This window comes from Coenobita brevimanus, chromosome 38 (genome assembly GCF_032717465.1).
Source record: "Coenobita brevimanus isolate Jiangsu-jjx chromosome 38, ASM3271746v2, whole genome shotgun sequence".
Taxonomy (NCBI): Eukaryota; Metazoa; Arthropoda; class Malacostraca; order Decapoda; family Coenobitidae; genus Coenobita; species Coenobita brevimanus.
In genome coordinates, this window is record NC_136991.1 from 43,526,267 (window position 1) to 43,549,704 (window position 23,438).

Here is a 23,438-nt window from a genome sequence, read left to right on the forward strand (position 1 = left end):
TTATTGTTTGTTTTCTACATATTAAATGCAGGTTATGCAAAAACTACTTACCATAGTTCGAAAATATAAACTGATTCCCATGATAAGTTCAGTGATAGGAGAGAGAGAGAGAGAGAGAAAGAGAGAGAGAATTTGCATTTATTTTGCATATTTTTATTTTCCTGGTATATTAATTATGTGTTGATTGAACTACTTCACACTTATTTTGCTGACGATTTAGTTGACTGATTTAGATTCTTTGTCGAGAAAACACAAAAATGTACCACAACCCCTAAATATATTGTAATTTTCAGCTCGAGGATGTCCTTTATAGTTTATTGTTGCGACCACAAAGCGATTTTTTTCAGCTTGAGAAAGAACCCCAGTAGTGAATGAGGTACTGAATGCGATATCCGACCCGCTCAGTTCCAAATGCCTTTCCTACTGTGAATATGTAAAAATAAAGACGTCGTTTATAGAAATGAATAATCCCTTCTCTATGGTAACATTATTTTTGTTCTTGCTGTTTTCTTCTGTCTTCCATTGTTGTTTGTCTTCGTTTATTCATCCATGGATTGTCATCATTGGGTGAGAGGGATTATGTTGGTAATTGAGAAGGGCTGGGTGATGTTGGTAATTGAGGAGGGCTGGGTGATGTTTGTAATTGAGGAGGGCTGGGTGATGTTGGTAATTGAGGAGGGCTGGGTGATGTTAGTAACTGAGGAGGGCTGGGTGATGTTGGTAATTGAGGAGGGCTGGGTGATGTTAGTAACTGAGGAGGGCTGGGTGATGTTGGTAATTGAGGAGGGCTGGGTGATGTTAGTAACTGAGGAGGGCTGGGTGATGTTGGTAATTGAGGAGGGCTGGGTGATGTTAGTAACTGAGGAGGGCTGGGTGATGTTAGTAACTGAGGAGGGCTGGGTGATGTTGGTAATTGAGGAGGGCTGGGTGATGGTAATTGAGGAGGGCTGGATGATGTTCTGATACAAACCTGGCTACGTGAACGTGATCGGATTTATTTCAGGATACCACTGATGGGTGGATGTTGGGGGGGGGGGAGGATGGATTGTAATGTACTGCTCTAATCGAGATGTTTCTCCATTGCAGGTGTTGGGGTGTCAGGAAGTGGGGTGCTCTTGAAGAGGATTTGATAATGTTTGTGTGGTGACTGTTTTGTACGTAGTTGTTTCGTTGCTATGTAACAGCGTACCGTATCTCACAAACCGCAACCAACTGAGCATTTCAATTACCATTTTCGTATTCAGCAGATCAGTATTACCCAGAATTGAATGATTTTATCTCTGAAGCAATTTCATTGTCGAACAGTGTCATCAGACTGATATTAAAAACGGAAGATGAAATCCACTGGCACAGAGGAGGGCAATGATCACCAAGGAGCGTGGTGGGCAAGGTCCAGCTTCTCTGTCTTGGCATATATCGGTTTATTTGACTTGGCTTCTCTGCTATCGGTGTACCTGTGATCTGACCTCTGCTTGTCTCTGTCTGAATTCTGTGCCTGTCAGTCCAATCGAGCCAGTAGGTATGTGGCTGTGTATGAAGTATTGTATGTAAAATAAGGTAGTTCTGTTCAGCAGTTTAATACTTTCCTTTGTATCTTCATAAAAGTGTCTTTCATTTATTGCAGGTTTTGGCTGTGAATCATACAGCTGCCATCAACGCACTTGGGAATTAATTGATTCCAGTTAATTGTAGATTATTGTATTCATGTAAGAGAAGTCCAAGTCTAAGAAGTCAAAGGTTAGAGGCTGTTAATTTATCCCTCGGCTGCCGTAGAGGCAAATATGGCTTTTATAGAGACCAACACAAGATACCCCTGTTCATTTGTAATTAATCCTGGCAGTCAGAGGTTTAAGGGTGTGCTGGTAAGACGAGTGCGAACAACATCGTTATCGAGTATCATTTGAGGAAAATATTTCTTAAGAATAATATTTCGATCTAGCGAGCAGTCTCACTCAAGAGAAACAGTGTGTCTTGGTAAAAGCTTGTCCTTAGTAATTAATTAATCTGGCTAGATTACATGCTTTTTGTAATGGTTTTTTCTCAAAATGGGATACTTAACATATTGTACATATACCTGTTGTTGTTTACTTTCGTTAATAAAACTTTCTCCGTATCCGTCTCGTCTCCCTTCGTCTTCCCATCCCTATAGACTTATGACCTAGTTTAGTATATGGGAATCTCTAAAAATAATGGTAATAATTTTGATGTGACTAAATCGTGGATGAATGCCACTGATAAGAGTCCACATGTCATCCTTCGATTTCATTTAGTTAATAATGAATAATATTTTCAATAGCTAGGGCAAATGGGATTCACCTGACATGGTTGGAAATGCATTATATTCCGACAAGCTTGAATTTTTGTGGGGACCAAAAATTAACTTCATAGCAAGGGAGGTATCATGACGTCTCATTGTCCTTTTCGCGGACATTGGAGCTTGCTGGAGGTTACTAACCTTATTTGTTCATCCAAAGTTCCTTCATGTAGTCCTTTGTCAGGTGTTTTCATCAGTAACGTAAAGGCCCAGGGCCCTGTCGTACTACTACTACTACTACTACTACTACTAATACTATTAATAATGAGTAATAATAATAGTAATAATAATGATGATGATGATTAATAATAATAATAATAATAATAATAATAATAATAATTATAATAACGCTTAGTTTTCTGTACTTCAAAGAAAAAGTCCTGTAATGGTAGAGAGAACAAACTTTGTGGCGTCATCGTGGTGAAGGGATTAATTGGCAACAGTATTGGTCAGGTGAATCCCAAATGAGGCAGCATCAACATTCAGTATTTGATTTTGGTTCCCAATAAGTACTGAATAATGCTTTTCTTTTACATTCACACACATTCATAGTTAACGATATTTAAAATACACTTTTCAGCACGCCACTGAAAACAGGAAAGAAGGCCATGATTCAGAACGTTTCCAAAAATTCCACCCCGAATTGAAAAAATATTCAGCACACAAAGCCAGAGTGGAGGGAAAAATGTACCAAAATATTTAAATTCTCGAGCAACCAGTGACGGAATGTTGGGATTGGCAGTGAAGGTGGTGGTGGAGAGGGCGGATTGGTATGTGGTATGCAGAAGGTGGTGGTGGTGGTGGTAGAGTGAGGCGGGGTGTGGTAATGTAGTAGTGGGGTGATGGTGGTGTGGTGGAATAAGATGTGGTATTTTGATGTTAGGGTGTTATGAGTTGATAGTGGAGTTGAGTAAGATGTAGTTGGCGATGGTTGAGTGAAGTGAGGTGTGGTGGGGTGGGGTGGTTTTCAGTGGAGTGAGAAGTGGAGTCAGGAGTGGGAGGGGTAAGCTAGGGGTGTAATGGGTGATACAGGTATGGGAGAGGTAAGGTAAGGGTATGAGAAACGAGACTGGGGTTGAAGAACAAGACAAGACCAGAGTTGCTAAGGATCTTGGACGAGCTATAGGAGCACAGTGGTGTGTGGGAAGAGGGCCTAATGGTACAAAATAATTGAGTGATACCAGTCGGTTACGTAACACATAAGGGTAGTAAGATGTACAATATGTGTGTGTGTGTGTGTGTGTGTGTGTGTGTGTGTGTGTATTAAAACAACACCCACGGACTGGAGTGTCACTAGCCATGCAAAAAAAAAAAAAAATTGTTTCTTCCTTATCAGACATGCTTCTCTTCCCGCTGCCTCTTATCCTCCTTCACTCTTATCCAATTCCCGTCCCCCACCACCCTGCATTATTAAATGTTCATCATTATAATGATGTTACCGAAAGCTTTAAAGTGTCAAAAATACCCGAGAACGTTACGATGCACACCAAGTAACAGAGAATGTCAAGCCAGTTGTGATAGTAGATGAAGATGTCAGCTGTAAAAAAAAAAAAATAAAAAAAAAAAAAAAAATAACGCAACTTTCTATTTATTTATTTATTTATTGTAAAATTATAAGTACCAGGTAATGCCCATGATACCAGAAGATTCCGGGTCTTATGGTGTTGCGTGGTGAAAGTTTAAGTGGCAGGAGATACCGATGCTCGTAATGATAATGGATGAAAGTAAAAGTATCAGAAAATACTTCCAAATACGTAATATGTTACCTCAAAATGACGTTGGTTGGAATTTACAGTACTAGTCAGTGCACAGATCAGGGAGGCAGTATAAAAGTTTAAATTACCCCAACCCTTGCAAAATACCCTCAGTGCTAAACGGGGATGCCCCAGACTGCGCCTTAACCTTTAACCTCCCACCTCCCCGTCTGTCTTCGTTATTAACTAGTAAAGCACCCGGCAAACATTGCCCAGACTACAACACGCAAGCGTCGCTTTACACATCTAGGTCCCTTTGTCAGTTACCTTCATGCCTGTCAGTTTTAGGTAATAGAAAAATAATCTCGAGGTCACTGCCAAGGGTAAAGAGTCCTCGCCCAGGGGTCTCGTGATAAGCCCGGGAATCGAACGCAGGGCCTCTGTTGCGAGTGTGCTTCCGAATTTCTCACACCACCTGGCCACCCCTACCCCTGCCTCCCTGCCTCGTTGGCCTTAACAATTTGTGTGATGGAGCTGCGGCAGGGTTAACCCAGCCAGGACATGAAGGGTTGTGTGTCGTGAGGTCGTTTATGTGTAAAACATCCAAACCAATTTACTGGATAAACAAGGCTTCAAAAACAGTTAACTGTTCTCACACATAATTTTGTTTTCCGTATTTCCTCACTTGGAAAAGTTTGAGGGTATAAGTTGAAACAGTCTTGTACACAAGTTCAGAAAGTCATTAAATACTGCTCCTGGTGCTAGGGTCCAGAGTCTGTTTTTACATAAGCTCTCCTAATAAGTTACGTTTAACATTTGTTACGTAGCCAATGATTTCATCATCCTTTGTGTAATTCTAACGTACAGTGTGCTGCCTGTTTGATCACGAGCGTGTTCTGCCTCAGTCCCCCCCTTCTACCGTTATAGTAGAGTAAGTCGTCCTTTCTGTTGTTCAGTGCGGGATTGTCAACTCTTTGTCCCCATGGCTTCATTTGCGCATCCTTCTTACAAGTTCTATCAAGCTCTGCTGGCCCCTATATAATGAGCTCAGTCTCTACATTAATTGCCACTTAGATCTGCTCCTCATTTTGTTCACATCTCTGTCCTCCCCTGTACAGTTATTGTTGTGAGTGCTCGGGAAGTCTCCAACCATCTAGCAGCCGTGTAATTTGAGTATAACTGTTGTTGCATTTTTTCTTGGGCTGTGTAGCATAGGGTTAATTCTTAGGCCTAGTGAGTTTTTTTTTGTGATTTATGTAAAGGTTCTTTTTGTCAGTCATTTTTGATAATATTTTGTATCTGTAATAATTTATCTTGCATTAACTGAGCATTACCCAGTGTATTTTCATTTTATCAGGGTTGACTTAGATGAATTTACTCTTGCTAATTTCGTGTTAATAGAGGCTATTGGAGTTAACCATATATTTAACCTGTTTTTGCCATTACATTATCCTTATGAGTCCTGAATGTTTTGTTGTTAGTTTGAGCATTAAACTTTAACTTGTAATTTTACCTAACTCTTTTGTTTTGAACCTGGAACTTTACGGGACAGTAGTGATTTTTAGTATTCTCACTTAAAGTGTACATTATCTTTCTCTGTTCCGTAACATAAATTTGGCGACCTCTTATCAGGATATTCAGGATATTATCATAAGGATATTGTTTGATATTTTGTGACTGTGATTTATTGATGATGTCTACTATTTCTACACTTGATGAAGCCAAAGATTTTTTGTCAAATGTGCAAACAGTGTGTGATGTAGAAAACAGAACAAAGAATGAACTTAAGCTTGTTGCTCAACAATTGGGAATTGCTGTTCGTTCTCTTCATTCTAAAGATCAAATTGTTGACATGATTAATGAAAGCTTGTTTAATGTAACTCCTCCAAATGAGCAAACTCAGATTGAATTAGCTAAGTTACAGCTAGCCCTGCAGGAGTCTCGTGCTAAGGAGGCGGAGGCTCGTATTCAAGAGGCACAGATACACGCACAAGTTGAACTTGCCAGGATTCAGGCAGACCATGAGTATCGCATGAAACAAGGTGGAACTGGATCATCTAGCTCTGATGATTTTGATGTGGCTAAAAATGTTAAACTTGTCCCTCCTTTTAATGAATCTGATTTAACAAAGTATTTTCAGTTGTTTGAGAGGGTAGCTACAGGTTTTAATTGGCCCAAAATGTATTGGCCAGTACTCCTTCAAACTGTTCTCACCGGTAAAGCTCAAGTAACTTATGCATCTCTGCCTCAGGATCAATGTGATAATTATGATGTAGTTAAGAGCTTGATTCTTAAGGCCTATGAGCTTGTTCCTGAAGCCTATAGAGTAAAATTTAGGACAACTTATAAGCAAGATAAGCAATCCCATGTTGAGTATGCAAAAATCAAAGAAGATCTGTTAGAGCAGTGGTTAAATTCTAAGAATGTGGATTCTGATTTTGACAAATTTAAGCAGATGATTTTGCTGGAGGACTTCAAAAGGTGTATTTATAAAGATGTAAGCCTATATCTTGATGAGAAAAGAATAGATAATTTGTCTGATGCTGCAGTTTTAGCTGATGAGTATGTTCTCACTCACAAAAGATATTCTAGAGAAAGAAGGAAAGCTGAGAGTAAGTACGTTGCCTCTACTCAGAGTACAGGTAACAGGAAAGAGAATAAAGATGATGTTTCTCAGGAAGTAAATACCAGCTCCACTTCTAGATTTCAGAAAAGTAAATGTACTTATTGTAGTAAGCTTAGTCATACTACGGAGAAATGTTTCAGGAGACAGCGTGATGTGAACAAAAAGGAGTCTTTAAATATTCAGTCAATTGGTCTAGTGTCCACTCTTGAGAGTTCCCATAATTCTTTAACTGAGTTAACTGAACCTGCTTTGAGGGGTAACTTAAATTCTCATGATGGAGCTCCTCTTTTGAGCAGTAACGTGGGTGACACTCTCAAGAGTTCATGTGCTAATTTCCTGTCTGATGGTTTTGTCAGTCCTCTGGACAGTAATGACAGGAAATCAGTTAAAATATATCGTGATACAGGTGCTTGCCAATCCCTTATGCTGACCAGTGTTCTAGGCTCTAATGTTAATTCCTCTGATGAAACTGTAATCTTACAAGGTGTAGGGAATAATTACTTCTTCTCTCCCTCTGTGCAGAGTGAATTTAGAGTCTGGTTTTGTTAATGGTTCCGTTATGGTTGGGTTGGTTGAGACACTCCCAATGTCAGGTGTAACTTTCTTACTTGGAAATGATATTGGTGGAAGTCAAGTGTGTCCAGCTCCTCAGTTGTCTAGTGAGCCAGTGGCTGCGTCCCAGGATTGTGGTGTCCCTGATGTGTTCCCTGCATGTGCTGTCACTAGGGCTAAGTCTAAAGTTACTGGTGATTTAGAGGATAATGATGATGATGATGTTATCCTAGCTGACACTTTTCTTGCTAATTTGGACCACTCACCAGATGAGGTAGTACCCCGTAGTGTTGATAATTTGTCTCGTCAAGAGTTGGTTGAGTTGCAGGTTGCTGACCCTGAGTTGAAAGGTCTAGCTAACTCTGCTTGCAGTGAGGAAGAGTCAGCCGGTGCTTCTACTTGTTATTATATAAAGTCAGGAGTGCTTATGAGGAAGTGGAGACCCCCAACAGCATCAGCCGACTGTGAATGGGAGGTTGTACATCAAGTTGTCATCCCTCGTGTTTGTAGGCAGGATATCATTAGAGTGGCTCATGATTCCAGTTTGGCAGGACACCTTGGAGTGAGGAAGACTGTGGCACGCATTTTGAAACACTTCTACTGGCCAGGTATCTTCAGGGATGTTTCCTGGTATTGTAAGTCTTGTCACACCTGTCAAGTTGTGGGGAAGTGTAATCAGACCGAAAAGGTTGCACCTCTAGTTCCCATTCCTCCTTTTGAGGCGCCTTTCACCCGTGTGTTGGTGGATATTGTGGGCCCTCTTCCTAAGACTTCTTCAGGATTTTCTTATGTGTTGACCCTGATTGATATGGCTACTCGTTATCCTGAAGCCATTCCAATTAGAAATATCTCAGCAAAGAACGTGGTTAAGGAAATGCTAGGGTTCTTCACAAAGTTTGGTCTGCCCAAGGAGGTACAGTCAGACTGGGGAAGTAATTTCATGTCAAACGTTTTCAAGCAGTCTCTGAAAGAGTTGGGCATCACCCAGATCACGTCTTCAGCTTACCATCCCCAGACCCAAGGAGCATTGGAGAGATATCATCAAACACTCAAATCGATGCTCAAGAAATACTGTTCGGAATATCAGAAAGACTGGGATAAAGGTCTTCCATTCGTTGTGTTTGCCGCAAGAGAATCTCCAAATGAATCACTGGGCTTCTCACCCTTTGAACTACTGTTTGGCCTTGAAGTAAGAGGACCCCTTAAGCTACTCAAGGAATGCTGGCTGTCGGAGGAAGATGACATCAACCTGCTGGATTATGTGATGAAGTTCAAAGAACAGCTGTCCACTGCTTTACAGCTGGCGAGAGAGAATTTAGGAGCTGCTCAGGAGAAGATGAAGACTTGGTATGATAAGAAGTCCAGGTTACGCCACTTTCAGCCAGGAGATCAGGTTTTGGTTCTGCTACCGGTTCATGGGCAACCTCTTCAAGCCAAGTTTAGTGGTCCTTATTTCGTGGAGAAGAAACTCAGTGATGTCAACTATGTCATCGCCACACCAGATCGTAGAAAGAACAAGCAACTTTGTCACATCAACATGCTAAAGTTATATCACAGGCGGGACGAAAATAACCCAGTCTGCACTGTAGCTGTTCCACCCGAGTCTGCAAGTGAAGCTCTCCCATGCAGTATGAGCCTGAGTGATAGTTTGGGGAAGAATCCTGATATCATGAATGATCTCCAGACTAAGCTTTCTCATCTACCTCCCGAGGAAAGGCAGGAGTTTTCGGCATTACTGCAGGAGTACCCGCAAGTGTTCCGTGCCACTCCAGGAAGAACTACTGTGTTGATGCATGATGTCGATGTTGGAGACGCAAAGCCAATTAAACTGCCTCCTTACCGTGTGAACCCAGTGAAAGTTCCTCTCATCCAGAAGGAGCTTGGCTACCTGTTGGACCACAAGATGATTGAGCCATGTCAGAGCGAGTGGAGTTCTCCTGTCACTCTAGTCCCTAAGCCAGGTGGGTCACAGCGGCTTTGCATCGACTACAGACGTGTTAATCAGATAACCAAAACAGACACTTACCCTCTCCCTCACGTGGAAGATTGCATAGACAAGATTGGAAAGGCTAGGTACATAAGTAAGTTTGATTTGTTAAAGGGATACTGGCAAGTACCTATAACTGAACGTGCTAGGGAGATCTCATGTTTTGTAACACTAGGAAAGAAAATGTTATTGCAGATGGCTTATCTAGACTTTAGACAGATTGTTTTAGAGTAATAAGAAATTTCCTTTGTAAATTTCTTTTTCTTTGTGGGGAGGTGTTACGTAGCCTATGATTTCATCATCCTTTGTGTAATTCTAACGTACAGTGTGCTGCCTGTTTGATCACGAGCGTGTTCTGCCTCAGTCCCCCCCTTCTACCGTTATAGTAGAGTAAGTCGTCCTTTCTGTTGTTCAGTGCGGGATTGTCAACTCTTTGTCCCCATGGCTTCATTTGCGCGTCCTTCTTACAAGTTCTATCAAGCTCTGCTGGCCCCTATATAATGAGCTCAGTCTCTACATTAATTGCCACTTAGATCTGCTCCTCATTTTGTTCACATCTCTGTCCTCCCCTGTACAGTTATTGTTGTGAGTGCTCGGGAAGTCCCCAACCATCTAGCAGCCGTGTAATTTGAGTATAACTGTTGTTGCATTTTTTCTTGTGCTGCGTAGCATAGGGTTAATTCTTAGGCCTAGTGAGGTTTTTTTGTGATTTATGTAAAGGTTCTTTTTGTCAGTCATTTTTGATAATATTTTGTATCTGTAATAATTTATCTTGCATTAACTGAGCATTACCCAGAGTATTTTCATTTTATCAGGGTTGACTTAGATAAATTTACTCTTGCTAATTTCGTGTTAATAGAGGCTATTGCAGTTAACCATATATTTAACCTGTTTTTGCCATTACATTATCCTTATGAGTCCTGAATGTTTTGTTGTTAGTTTGAGCATTAAACTTTAACTTGTAATTTTACCTAACTCTTTTGTTTTGAACCTGGAACTTTACGGGACAGTAGTGATTTTTAGTATTCTCACTTAAAGTGTACAATATCTTTCTCTGTTCCGTAACACATTACATACAGTGAAGAGGGTGAGAGGCTTACGCAGGATATCTGTGTAATCTCCCTCCTGCCCTTTTCACCATACGACCGATGAGTTGATGTTATACAAAACGACAAGGAAAACAAGAAAACTGTAAACTGGAAGAATCAAGATATATGAATTCTAAGTTTGACTAGATGATGATGATGCAACAGAAATTGAGAGGCAAGAAACCGTGAATTGAAGGGCTCTGTAGAGAAGTATTGATGATTTTTAAAAAGTGAGAAAGAAATCAGAAACAACTTGAACCGCAGTAACCCCTGCATAAAGAAAACTGGAAGAGGAAGAACGAAAGTGACAAGCAGCATGGGGGAGAGTAAAACGGGTATGCGTTCAGAAGAGACAGTAGGAACACAACACAACCAGGTGAAAAAAAGTAGAGATTAATGGAGAATGGGGAGAAGAGGGGAGGAAGAGGAAGAGAAGGACGGGGCGAGGAGAAGGAGTGATAAATTGTGTACAGGAACAAGAGGGAGAAATAGAATAACAAGCTACGAGGAAAAGAGGAAAGGGTTGACAATTGGAAGAGAGGGAAGGAAGCACAATACTCCCGAAAGAGAAGCTAGGTCACGTTAGGTTAGTTAAGATTGAGGGAGGAAGAGGCGGAAGAAGACACAAAACACTTATACCGAAGAGATGACAATGCAAATGTGAAAGAAAAAAAGAAAAGAAAATGAGAGGAGAAAAGAGGAGGGCATAATTTAGTATGGAAATGAAGATGAGATGAAACAGAAAAAGAAGTCGAGGAGGAGAAAAATGTGGAAGGGGAGGAGGAAGACGAGGAAAATTTAAACAGAGAAGAAAGACGAGGTGGAGAAGAAACAGGATGATAGAAATAGGAATAGAAAGAAGTAAGTACATAGTACTAAAGGGAAGAGGTAAAGAGAGAGGAGCGAGCGTGGTGATGTGAGGTGAGGTGTTAGGGAGAGTGTCAGACTGAGGCCCCTCTGTGTAAGAGTAAACAAGGTAGCAACGGACTGTGTAAACTTGGGGTGTGTTGGAAATTCTGGCCAAAGGGATAATCTGCTAATCGATTGCAGCACTTTACAGTTGTTGATTAACCCCATTCTTTCAGACCGAGCTGACCCATCAACCACAGGCAAGCATCCGCCCTTGCTGGGCCATCCCGCGAAGTAAACCGATGTTCCCTTTCGGTTGACAGCGCCTTGCTACTGACACAGGAACAAAGGTGGAGGTTTGGTTTTTAGGTGGACGCTGCATTTGCATCTCTACCCTGTTAGCAGGGGCATCGTAGTATACTCCATACCACATCGTCATATGGGTATATGGTTACTACCTAGCCTTGTACATAGTTTCAGTTAACAAGGAACCATTAGGCTTGTCACTTAGTGTGGAGCCATTTGAATTAGAAAAAAAAAAGCAATAAAAAGTGCGTGTAAGGAAAGGGAGAAGTAGGAAGAGAGGAGGGCAAACACAGAGATAGAAAAGCGAGGAAGTGGCAACATTACATCAAGTGAAAGGATGATGGTCGCCACCATCTACCACCAGCACTTTACAGTAAAAAAAATACAGTGGATAATGTGAGATATTTGTTGACAAAATATTGACAAACAACTAATGAGACAGAGGAGAAAAAGGAAACTAAGTAAATTGGGGAATAAGAATTAGTGCTGCTTTCCTCTTCTTACAACACTACAGTGATTTAATTTTCATTGCTTTTCCCTACGGACAAAATATTTCAGGTTAGAGCAGACGTCTGGTAATGAAGGAGTTAATGAAAGGAATATCTAACTCATTCATGTCGAAAAGTTTCCCTTGAGTTACATAAAATCGACTGGAAGAAAACAAAGGCAACTCTACGCTGTTGCAACGCTCCATCTGACCACATAACCCCCACCTCCCCAGCACACCTAACCAAGCCCCCCTCCCCCATCTTTTCTTTTAAACGTGGGCGTGAAGAGAGTGCCATGAGGATGTTTAACATTGGCCCTTCAGATTCCTTGTGCAGGTCCCATTATAATCTGGAAAAATATTGTGGTTTTTTTTACTTTTTCATTTTTTCAGAAAAAAAAAAAAAAAAAGAGCATTCTGTCTATCAAAAGGCACCAGTTCACTATAAGACACATAACTATGTGAAATTTTCATGATTCTATAGTGAATACATTGAGTTCTGGCCTAGAAAAGAAATCTGTGCGCCCAGCCAGCCGCCCTGCCGCCCAACCCTACGGATGGACACGTATTGATCCCAGTGATAACAACACTCTCCCCTAACTTTGTCAGGTGCAGGGTATAACATAAATTTAAAAGGCGATCGTTATTGAAGGGGTTGATAATTGCAAAAATAATGATGCAGCGTGAATGAAGATTGGGGAAAATAAAGGAGAATGATAGAACAAGTGTAAAAGATAGGAGCCAAAGAAAGGATGATTGTGTACCTAGCACACTTAACCCTTAATGAGAAAAAGTAATTTGATCTAGAGAGAGAGCGAGAGATTCATCATCATCTAGGTTGTTTTCAGTCCTCAGTGTGTTAGGAAGTACCGGTAGTCAGCTAAAGAAAATCGTTGTGTGTTCCGTTGAAGTAATAGGTGGGGTGCTATAGTCATTTTTATTAGGTTTGCTCTCCGACAGTGGGAGTATGTTTTCACACCCCCATTTTTGTTTGTTTTTTTGTTTGTTGGCAGGATTACTCAGAATGTAAAAGAGGGATATGGACCAAATTTGGTGGGTAGATAGCCCATATCCCAGGGAACAATCGTTTAACGTTTGGGACCGATCCGGATCGAATTACAGATTCTGGATCCAGAAAACATTTTTTGTGAAACTCTAATCAGTGATGAGGAAACCTAACCAATTGTGAAGAGTGGTTTGGAAATTACGTTGCATTGTCGGAGAGATGCGCTCCATTGAGTGCCCCTCCAGTTTATTCAATCGTTTATTAGTTTTGGTAAATAATTAAGTCCTACTTTAGCTTATATTAGAGCAGCAGAATACCAGTATTATCTAGAATATAGTTATTGGCAAAATATATAAAGTGGCATTCCGTGCATACCACCATAAAACTAATAGAACGATGAAGCCTAACGCACAGCTGTTGCGTACCACTGTGACCACACCACCACACTTTACCCTACACTCTGCCACACTACCCACTCCCACCACCTCTACACTACCCACTTCCCACCACCACCACCACACTACACCCTCACCACAGTTCACCCTCACCATCACCACCTCACTACAACCTCCCCACCACCACACTACATCCTCCCGATCCCCACCACTACCACAGTACACACTCCCAACCCCCACTACCACTACTGTACATCCCCCCCACCCCCATCACCACCACACTACACCCTCCCTACCACCATCACCACACTTCACCCTCCCTACCACCACCACCACACTACACCTTCCCACCACCAGCATACCACACCTTCCCATCACCACCACACCACACCCTCCCCACAAACACATTACACCCTCCCCACCATCACACACATCCTCCCCACCATCACACACATCCTCCCCACCAACACCACACTACACCCTCTCCACCACCACAACCACACTGTACCCTCTCCACCACCACAACCACACTACACCCTCCCCACCACCACCACACTACACCCTCCACACTACCACCACACTACACCCTCCACACCACCACCACACTACACCCTCCCCACCACCACCACACTACACCACCACACTACTCCCTCTCCACCACCACCACATTACACCTTTCGCACCACCACGCTACACCCCACCACCACCACCACATTACACCCTCCCCACCACCACCACACTACTCCCTTTCCACCACCACCACTTTACACCCTTCGCACCACCGCACTACACCCTCTCACCACCACCACCACCACACTACACCTTCCCTACCACCGCCACGCTATAGCTTCCCACCACCACCACACTACACTCTCCCCACCACCGCCACACTACACTCTCCCCACCACCGCCACACTACACCTTTCCACCACCACCACACTGCACCCTCCCCATCACAATGTACCCTCCTCACCACCACCACACTACACCCTCCCCACCACCAGCACCACACCACACCACACCCATCCCACCACCACATTACACCCCACCACCACAACCACCACTCTACACCCTCCCCATCAACACCGCACTACACCATCTCTACCACCATCACACTACACCTCCCCACCACTACCGCCACCACCACCACCACCACACTATACCTTACCACCACCACCACCACACAACCTTTCGTCACCACTACCACCACACTGCTTCTCACCACCACCTTTCCTGAGTTGAATAAAACTGTGTGGAGATACGAAGAAGGAAAGACGTCACGGGATTCCAAGTGGCAACTACTTACAGCTTCCCAAGTGAATAAAATCCTGTGGAGGCAGCGAGAATGAAATACCCAACCTTGACCCTGAAATGATAAGGTTAAAGAAAAAGAGTAAATATGAGGTAATGCCAGAAGTCGTATTAGGAGCCGTGTTCTCGTGCACACGACACTTATTAATAAGATTCCTTCAGTGACGATTTGCTTATTACGCCTTTATTGTTGTGTTAAGGTAACTACATCGTTTTAATGTCAGCATAGTTTGTATCGGTAACATTTATTACAAGATGGTATTAAGAGGTATTCAACAAAATGAGTAGCTGAGGAAGCAGTGTTACGAAGCCTCGTTAAGCCAGCGCGAATATGATCTTTGAGTGGAAAGTAAACGGGAGGGTAAACCAAGGCTTGTGGTACAGTACACTCCGTCCTGATCACACTCTTAGCGCCCACTGTTCACTCTGTAATCACGGTAATGTAACCCACTTATGGGTATAGACCCAAGTCTGTTGGACTTGTTACGAGCGCGCGAGCGATGTTTACTCTCCGTTAAGTTTAGAAATAGTGGCCCGGTCTGGCCCGACCGTCACGCTGAGCAGAAGCTAATAATTTTACTCCTATGTGAAGTAGAGTTGAAATTCTTTCAGCATATGATACATTTATTCAGTAAATTTTGTTAACTACTCACCCATAAAGGCGTAGGAACCCCGTGGAATCTCGAGTTCTCCATGGGAGTGTTCAGCTCTAATCGGTGAACGTCTCAGTTACGAAATCTAAATAAAAAAGATTTTCCTTCGTAACACTGTGTTTTTTGGCATCAGTTCTAGCAATTAAATATCAGAGATTATGCGTATAATTTTATATCAGAGTGAAATTGTGATAACATGGCGCGTGCTCACTTGTCACACGCTCACAAAACACACGTTGCTGGTAATATCCTATCTTTCCTGTTTGGTTGACCCTGAGTTACCTGAGGTGGATGGTAAATCATCATATAATAAGCTGGTTCACTTATACTTTGAGGGACAAAAATTCGTTCGCTGCTTCACTGGTTTACTTCACACTTGGGGACCCCATCACTTTCCCCCTTGACTCATCTTATACAAGAGTTTCCAGTGGATACAGAAACATACCAATCCTCTGTCAGCTTAGAAATGTTTGCCGGAAGAAGGAAATGAAAAGTAGAGAAGACGACCTTTGTTGCCCAACTGTATATACTTGCTGTTTGTGGATAGACTCTAAGTGTTGTGGAGAACGGCCTGTAATTTCGGATCTTGCTACCCCTACCACTTTTGAAGAGCAGAAATCTGACATGATATTATTTTATTCTTGCTATCTGTAGAAGACTTAATTTATTTTTGGAGACGGTGAACTAGAGAGGTTAGTCGGACTTTCAGATGTTTGAGGCAGTTTTGCAATATTGTGTTATTTCCAATTTCACGCCCCGGGGCTTGTTTACCAGCAGAGTGTGAAAGCATTTTTTTTTTTTTTTCACTCAGTTCACAATATGTTCTCTGAGGCGCAGCAAATTTCCAACATGTCACATGTCACCGCTGTGGCGCTAATAACCACAGTCCTTATTGACTGCAAACTAGGGAATGTCTCACTGTATGTGAGTGAGGGACTGTTTGTGAAAAGATGGCGTCACTTCACTACCATGACATATCTCATATTTTATTTAAGTATGTGAAGGGATATAACTACTTCATTGATATGACATCTTATATTTTATTTCATTTAGTGAAGGGATGTAAACACTTCATTATCATTACGTATTTTATATTTGCTTTCTTTTAGTGAGGAGATATAATCACTTCACTACCATGACGTATCTTTTATTTCATTTCAATTAGTGAAGGTATATAATCACTTCACTACCATGACGTATCTTTTATTTCATTTCAATTAGTGAAGGTATATAATCACTTCACTACCATGACGTATCTTTTATTTCATTTCAATTAGTGAAGGTATATAATCACTTCACTACCATGACGTATCTTTTATTTCATTTCAATTAGTGAAGGTATATAATCACTTCACTACCATGACGTATCTTTTATTTCATTTCAATTAGTGAGGGTATATAATCACTTCACTACCATGACCTGTCTCATGTCTTATTTCTGTTACCTTCAGGTGATTTTATTAAACTCAGACGAGACTTTTAGAACTGGAGGCGTAAAACATACCTTCATTAAGCCTTCAGTACGAGAAGCCCATCGTGCAGTGAAAGAAATGGCCTGGAAGTAACAAAAATAAAACGTAAATAACGTCTTCGGGCTGAGGGGCCGGGAATATTATAATTGTCACATTTTGGTCATGCAGTGTACCACCATCCTTCAGAAGATAACATTTTTCTGGTGCTAATTGAGTGAAGGAAGTGGTAATTATTTTCTTATTTAAGTTTCAATATCGTCGATACTGCATTCCTAACATGAAGTCGCCTCTCAGTCCAGAGTAGCAGGGTGAGAGTGTGAGTCATTAATTTTGTCCCAGTTTAAAGAATGAAAAAATTAGAAAAAGAAGATCGACAAGTTAACAAGCGCTCCAGATTTTTTTTTTTTTTCCCAAGAATGCCAGAAATTAGAGCAAGTTGTGACAGGAAGGATTCAACTAAGATTATATTTCTGGCAGTCGGGTAAAGGTTTGTGTTTTGTGTTATTTTACGTCAGGATTTCTCAGCCGTGGGGTTTTGTATTTGCCATGTGGTCGTTTTATCATTCTTTGTCGAGGCTCTGGGTCAGAAGAAAAGCTGTGTTTACTTGTACTTATTCGCTTTCAGTCTGCCAGAAGACGATTTTATTCAGCAAGGAGGAATTCTAATGGTCAGGGGGTAGAAAACTGTCTCGAGTAACCTTTGGAATGTTCAGACTATCTTTACCTGAGAAAATAAATTTAATTTAGCCCGAAAAGAGATTGTCTTCCTCAGTCAGTATTTTCCTGCGCCTGTGACCTCCAGTCTCTGAAACACGACGTGTCCAGGCATCCCCAAGAGAACAGTTTTTGAATTTGACTCACTCTCTTGTGGTCAGTTTTTCCTGGAAAGAATGCTGGATCCTCTCTCTCTCTCTCTCTCTCTCTCTCTCTCTCTCTCTCTCTCTCTCTCTCTCTCTCTCTCTCTCTCTCTCTCTCACACACACACACACACACACACACACACACACACACACACTTTCGCTTGTTCGTACACACTCTTTGTTGACCTTTCAACTCGACCTTTTCACCTGACCTGCAGGGAGAGAGGTGAGATACGCTGAAATATAAGGACGACTTTCAGGTACCGTACGGAAAACACTATGTGCAACACGTTAAGATATTTTTGTGATTGTTATGGTGGATTTGGTGATAGTGGTTGTGGTGCTGACTGTGGTGGTGAAGTTGTTGGTCATGGCTGTGGCAGTGAAACTAGAGTGAGTAACTGAGTGTGAATGAGGCGTGAAAGTGTCTTTAAAATAAGAGTGAAGAAGTGGGTGAGAGGGTAAGTGTTTGAAGCATGGAAGTGAGTGAGTGCATTAGAGTGGTGAGGTACGTTTTGGACAATCCTTCTTAGTTAAGTATATTTGGTTGTCCCTACTGTCCTACTCATACTTTTGCTTGTCGCTATTGTCCCACTCATATTTTTGCCTGTCCCTACTGTCCCACTCATATTTTTGGTTGTCCCTATTGTCCCACTCATATTTTTGTTTGTCCCTTTCTCCCACTCATATTTTTGCTCGTCCCTATTGTCCCACTCATATTTTTGTTTGTCCCTGTTGCTCCACTCAAAGAAAATAACAGTACTCTGTGTAACCCAGCTGCAACCGTAGCAAAAGTGCAGTGACCTTTAGATTTCCACAGATATTTCGCTTGTATTTCTGATACTGAACGTTGTCTAAAAGCAGCTTCATGTTGTATGAATCTTTCATGTTTGCAATATGTGCGGTAGGTACAGAAAGAAGTTTATTTCCTTTTTGAAGAAGGACTTCTTTCAAGCTGACTCTTGACGGATCTGTGAACAAGCGCCACTCGTCCACATTGTGTTTATGACCAAGAGCCCCCATGACTGAATTAACATCTTTACGAAACGCAAGTCCATCCTCTTGAGAGAAGCATTCTTTGAAATCATCATGGTAGATTCCAACCCTCTGATTTTGAAACTAAAAGTTCAGCCTGCTTCTTAGGTGAATCCAAGCCACGAACATCTTAGGTGAATCCAAGCCACGAACAAGGTCATTCAGATCTCCTTGAGACAATAAATATGGTTCTTTGGAAGAACAGGTAACCTGGAATGTTGGATCAGAAATTATTTCATTTTTTCCTCGTGATGTGCTGCAGCTTAGTTTGATTCCTCATCTCTTAAGTTACCTGCTCTGGAGGATTTGGTACTGGAAGTTCAGCACTGTGGGGAACTGGTCTCATTGCAGATGGTAAATTATGGTATTTCAAGAAGCTCTTTGCTTTTGAAGTAATCGCTTTTGTGCTTACAGGGTAGAAATACTGTAGCATTCTGTTGTGTGATCTTTGGGTTCCCTCGATATCATTGGAACAGCAAATGGCATGTGATGTGAACCGCTTAGCTGTCCTGTGAGTAGTTTTAGTAGTAGTGATAAAAAGGTGATAGGGAAGATGGGAAAAAGATTGGAAGAGAGGAGGGCAGACACAGAAAAGAACAATAAAGGTGAAAGAAGAAGTAGGCAGTACCACGTCAAATGAGTGGATGATGGTCACCGCAATTTACCACCTCAAATTTTGGATTCAATCTGATAAAAGCCGTTGAAGTTGACTTTGCCATGTGACCTTGACGTTGACCTGTTGTACTAAAAAAAAAGTTGAACATCGCCTTGGTTGACCGTCAACCCTTCTGTCATGTTTGGTCCATATCTAAGTAAAAGTGTTTTAGTTTTTTGTTCACACACACACACACACACACACACACACACACACACACACACACACACACACACACACACACACACACACACACACACACACACACACACACACACACACACACACACACACACACACACACACAGCTTGCCATAGTTGTCTCTTGTTGCTCACAACTCTGCCTCTCCACTTCACGGGCATACCCATTTAAGTGCCTCTCCCATTTCCCTTCCTTACCCATTTCACTGCCTCTTTCATTTCACTGCTCACAGCACACCCACATCACTGCAGCACTGATATCACTGCCTCACCCACGTCACTGCATCACGTGCCTCACTGCAGTGTAGGTTTTTAAAAGATATCCTCCATAAATGAAAGTGTCGGTGGGGGAGGGGTAAAGAAATTAGCGTGAGGGACATAGCAATGGGTTGCAGGAGGTGGAATAATTATGTGGTATATGGTGGGAAAGGCCATGGAAGTATGCCGTGTAAAGGTTAGATGTTGTTGGAAAAATGGTTTGAAAGCAGTGGAGGCATATATAGGCTAAATGTTTTCTGCAATAGTACCAACAAAAAGAACAACACCAGAAAGCGCTCAGAGAGCGCGTACCTCCGCCAGTGCCAGTGCTATTGAAAAGGATCCGGATCCGGATCCCTTTAACCCTTTCTCAGTCCGCCATATATCATGTGAATGTGACAAGCGAAGATCCCCGCCTCGACGATAGCGTCACGAAAGATTACAGGAAATTATATATCGCCCCGGAGTGTCAGACCTGATTGCTTTATCCGTCATCTTGCTTAAGGCTTTTTTTTTCATCTCTTCTGCTGTTCACCCTTTCATCGCCGGAGATCTTTCCTACGATTTTTAAAGTGAAAGAATTACTCGCATATTCGTCAGTTTTGAAACCATTGTTATTGGGGACCATTTTCTCCATTTTTTCGCGTCTAATCTCATCACTACGAGAGAACTTTCCTTCGATTTTATTCAGATTCTTACAGTACTTCGAGCACCCTTTATTCTTCTCTTCCACATCCTGCTCCTTCATTACGAGATCTTTTTCCTGATTGTATTTAGACTTCCTAGTAGTTCCATGTCATGTGCTAATTTCAATCACACACCTCTCTTAGTAGAAAAACACTCTCAGGACACGTTATTCTTTTTTCTATTCCTTCCACATCTAAGCCTTTCTGAACGAGAGAGCTTTCCTACGGTTAAATTCAGACTTCGGAAAGATTTCCCGTAGTGGCAGCTCAGGTTGCTTTATCCATCACTGTACACTTTTCTTTTCTAGTGTATACTCCTTCAGAATACCCATTTCTTCTCACTTCCACGTGTGACACCTTCACTACGAGATCTATTCTACGATGTATTCAGGCTTCTCGTAGTGGCACATGTATTTGCCTTATCCATCATTTGGCACCTCTCTTAGTACAGACTTTTTCTGAGGACACCTTTCTTGCTCGCCTTTACGTTTAACCTTTTCATTACGAGAGGTCCTTTCTTTGATTTTATTCTCTCTAGTGTCACATCTGTCTCATAATTCTCTGCACCTGAATGTAATTGCGTTTTTTCCACATTTCATAACGGGTATTATATTCTTCGTTTGCCTTTCTTTAGTTTCCCGTGAACTTAAATATTTTTTGTTAATTTTTCTTCCAGCTCTCCATATTTCCTTTCGCTTTCATTCTTAATACGATGTTTAATCTCAGACTTCCGGACTCACTCACAGCTGAATGAAAATCGTCTGACCTAAGTTGGAATAAAATACTAGAATTGTTTGAACCATGAGAATCATAAACTTTCTTCCATTTATGCGTCTGTCCATACCTTTTTTGAAATTGTTTTGGTAACCATTTTTTCCAACTCTCAGCTAGAATTGCACGTCTTGACAAAAATCTAATATTCTTCTCTCTCCGTCTCCTTTGTACCCTCCATGCAAGTCACTGCCAAAAGTTAGAGCTTCATGTGTCGACTGAGTATCCCCTTCGCAGTTCTTTTGTGTTCAGTGTTCCGTGTGCTCGAGAGAGAGAGAGAGAGAGAGAGAGAGAGAGAGATTACTAGCCTTGGCTCTCTGTATAATATGATCTTTAACCTTGTAAGTAGGCTGGCGTCTTATATATTGTATGTTTGTTAGAAACAGACAATTTTATTCAACTCTTCTAAGGAGATTTGTTGTAGGGATTGGGGTAAGAAATTATCTCAATTAATAAAACATGTTAAGTGTGTATCTCGTATTGATGGGATTGGAAACAAAATCCAGTGTGTGTGTGTGTGTGTGTGTGTGTGTGTGTGTGTGTGTGTGTGTGTGTGCGTGTGCACGCGCGCGTGCGTGCGTGCGTGCGTGCGTGCGTGTGTGTGTGTGTGTGTGTGTGTGTGTGTGTGTGTGTGTGTGTGTGCGTGCGTGTATGTGTGTGTGTGTGTGTGTATGTGTGTGTGTGTGTGTGTGTGTGTGTGTGTGTGTGTGTGTGTGTGTGTATATGTGTGTCAGTTTTGATCCAGATCGGATCCGGTGTTCATGAGATATTTTGTTAACATCCATACTGTAGATAAATAGATAAATACATGAAAAGAGGCTGACGCCTTTACAATGGCTGCCTCTCCGGCATATCTAGTAATTAAAAGGGAATGAAGAGAGCAAGAAGGGAAGAAAGAAAACAGAGGGGGAGGAAGAGGTCAGTGAGAAAGACAAAGGGAATAATTTAAACGAATAAGAACACCGAGGGCAGACAAGAAGACGTAGATGGAGGACAGACGAAGCGGGAAAACATGGTGACGAGAAGGCAGGAAGAAGACAAAGGGAACGATGAAAATGAGGAAGCGAATGGTAAAGATGAATGAGAGAGAGGACATACGGAGATGGAAAAGAGGAAAGAGGATAGGGAGATGAGGACTACGAAAAGAATACAATGTATGCGAAGGAAAAATGAACAGATAAGAAGATGAGAACAGAGGGAAAAAGAATAGGGAAACAAACGCAAGAGAAGAGGGCAAGGAAGAAAGAGGGCAAAAGGAAGAATAAGAAATTGTAAGAGGGCATGCAATAGAAGGAACGGAATAGAGGATAGGTGAGGAGGGTAATAGAGAAGGAAGAAGAGGGCAGATTGAGAAATTACAAATGATAGAATAAGAAGCGGAAGGAGGATAACATTTAGGAAGAAGGGAAAGGAGGACATGTGACGGGAAGGAAAAAAGTAGTTAGGAATAAGAGACGCGAGAGAGAAGAGAAAAAAGAAATGGAAAATAAGCAGAAAGTAGGTATAATAGAACAAAAGGTATAAGAAGGATGAGTAGGATCAGATGTGCAAATGAAGGAGGGGAACAGGCAACTGGTGAAATGAGAACAAGCGAAGGAGAAGAGGAGGACGAGAGAGGACATGAGAATTATGAAGAGGAGGAGGAGAAAGACCGGTCTGAGATCATGAAATGAGGATAGAAGGAAGGAGAAAATAGAAAAATGAAGAAAAACATAATTAAGGAGAATTTGTAGGGCAGAACGAAGGAAACAGGATACAGAAAAAGGGAAAAAAGAATAAGAAGGAAAAAGAGAACGGAACGAAGGAAAACACGACAATGAAGGAAAGAGAGAAAGAGAGAAAAAAAGAAGAGAGGACTGAAGGATGGAAAAGAGAGAACAGAGAAGAGAAAATAAAAAAAGAGTGAACAGTAAAGAGATGGTTAACATGGAGAAAAAGAGGACTGAAAGAATGAAAGACAAGAAAGATAAAAGAACAATATGATCGGAAGGAAGACTAAATAAACAAGGAGGATATCAACAAAATCAGAAGAAACCAAAGGTGCGAGAGAGAGAGAGAGAGAGAGAGAGAGAGAGAGAGAGAGAGAGAGGTAAATAAGTGAGTGAAATCAAACGTGCCAAACTAAACACTCCTAAAATCGCGGGACAAACCTCCAGCTGTACTGGATTTAAACATGAGAAAAAGAAGCTGGTGTGATATGGTGTGTGGTGTGGTACTGCGTGGTGTGTGTGT